Source organism: Montipora foliosa, chromosome 7, assembly GCF_036669935.1.
Source record: "Montipora foliosa isolate CH-2021 chromosome 7, ASM3666993v2, whole genome shotgun sequence".
In the NCBI taxonomy this organism is placed as follows: Eukaryota; Metazoa; Cnidaria; class Anthozoa; order Scleractinia; family Acroporidae; genus Montipora; species Montipora foliosa.
In genome coordinates this window covers 41857336-41859399 of record NC_090875.1, presented here as the reverse complement: position 1 = coordinate 41859399, position 2064 = coordinate 41857336, and the positions used below count along the sequence as shown (strand labels likewise).

The 2064-nt window shown below is 36.4% G+C and overlaps 1 long non-coding RNA gene across 1 annotated transcript in view; it reads left to right on the top strand.

Moving 5' to 3' along the window:
* The first annotated feature begins 702 nt into the window (after positions 1-702).
* Positions 703-2064, top strand: part of LOC138011031 (uncharacterized) — a 1841-nt gene continuing 479 nt past the window's right edge. Inside the window, exons 1-3 of the long non-coding RNA XR_011124626.1 lie at positions 703-928; positions 1501-1620; positions 1922-2064. The exon at positions 1922-2064 is cut by the window's right edge and continues 479 nt beyond it. This is a non-coding gene — a long non-coding RNA (uncharacterized lncRNA). The remainder of the gene's footprint in view (positions 929-1500; positions 1621-1921) is intronic.

Here is a 2064-nt window from a genome sequence, read left to right as displayed (position 1 = left end):
CCCTACAATAAAATTTACGGCTGAGATCTCGAACACTGAAGCCACATTTCTAGACACTGTTGTATACAAAGGCAAACGTTTTCAAAATCAATCCACTCTGGATGTAAAAACACACTTCAAGCCAACTGAAACCTTTCAGTACACCCATTTTTCCTCCTGCCACCCACCAGGTGTCAAAAAAGGATTCGTGAAGGGCGAAGCCCTAAGACTCCTACGCACTAACTCTTCAAAAACAACTTTTGAAGAGAACATTAACAAATTTAAATCACGTCTCCTTGCTAGAGGTTATCCGAAACGTCTGATTGAGGCACTTCTATCGGACATTAAATTTACAGAAAGGGAATCAGCGCTGAAACAAAAAAATGAAGACCCAAAGGATATCTTGCCCTTTGTGACACAGTATCATCCGGGAGTGCCACACCTTAAAAAAGTTTTATTAGAAAAATGGCACTTGATACAAAATCAGCCTTCTCTACGGCAAATTTTCAAAGAGCCACCACTCATATCCTTCAAACGAGGAAAATCTCTCAAGGACGTGCTTGTGAGAGCGAAACTTTAAAGAGGTCAAAGACCAAAAATACAATACAATACAATAGCCTCATGTGAGAGTGTAACTTCAAAAACCGGAAATACGGTACAAAAATCTCTATTGTAAGGAGTTGTGTAGGCCTGTCAATCCTTGCTACCTACTAAAGCAAATTCATCATGGTTAAATTTTTTTAGATGTTCATATTTTTCCTGATGCAGCCATATAAATGATGTAATTGAGACCTGTTTGTATAGGGTGTCATCAATAGGTTATCGGGGGAGGATTGCTATCCAGGTGAACTTCATCTGGATAGCATCACTCCCTTCTGCTGCCTTTTCTTCCAGATTTCTTTTTTGGCGAATTTTCCAAACAGAGAGGACCTCTCAGAAACAATCAATGGTAAGCCAATGAACCATGCAACTTTAGCTACCTTGAAAATGCATGCTGCCAAGTTACATTAATTTTTGGTTAAGACCCTGCATTGTAGTGGGAATGATTCTGTTAAGAATTATGAAATTCTTTTAGATAGACAAAAGGTACTACATATCTTACTGTGACACAAATTAATCAGGGTAAGGCACTCAGCAACACTGAAAACTCTTATGTTCAGTTTGTGTTTCTTATAAAGCCATATGAAGACAGTTTAGATTGTAACAGAAAACAGTACCTAAAGTTAGCACTGTATTATAACTTATCAAAGTGCAATAAAGTATTAACTTAATTAATTTTCAATAATATTTTTGTATGAATTTCAGAACAAGGCAACCGTTCCCTAGCTTTATTGCACTATAATTTATTTTTGTACAGGGAAGGTAAAGTTACTTCAAACATTTAGGACCAACTAAACATGTTTCAATAACGCAACATTAGCCCAAACAATACTATTTACTTCCAAATTTTCTGTGTCATTATTACAGATTTGGTTCTGCAACTTGATAATGAAATACTGTTTTTTCTTGTGGTCCATATAGACAATTCTTCATGCAAACCATCTCATACCACAGCTTCCTTGAAAACTGCCTCAGTGGAATGTGCTGCCCAAATTCCATTGCCTTGTTTTGAAGCATCATCTGGAAAATCCACAGTTGGGGGTATGTAAGGAACCTGCATGGGGTTCTCATTTTGGTCTCACTTGCTGAATTAACATTTTAAGTGTAAATCACTAATGATAACTTCATCCCTTAAACACCCTCTACACCTGCTCAAAAAGTATGATCGTCCCCTTCAACCCATTGACTCATAGTTGTGAGTCTTTTCTCAGTCTAATGTTAGATGATTTTACTCACTATAAATGGGGGCAGTTAAGGAGTCAATGTGATGATAAAGAAAAACATAATGGTAAAGCAGTACAACTTCAAAAAACTAATAGCCATTGTCTTTTGTACTCTGTAGCAGACTCCTCACAAGTACAAGAAAAAGGCAAAAGGAAAAGAAAAGACACAAGAACAAGAAAATGTAAAAGGGAGAAAAAAAAGCAATATGACAATAATTGATAAGGATTTTAAACAAATAGTTTTTCGTATCGTCATGCTGAA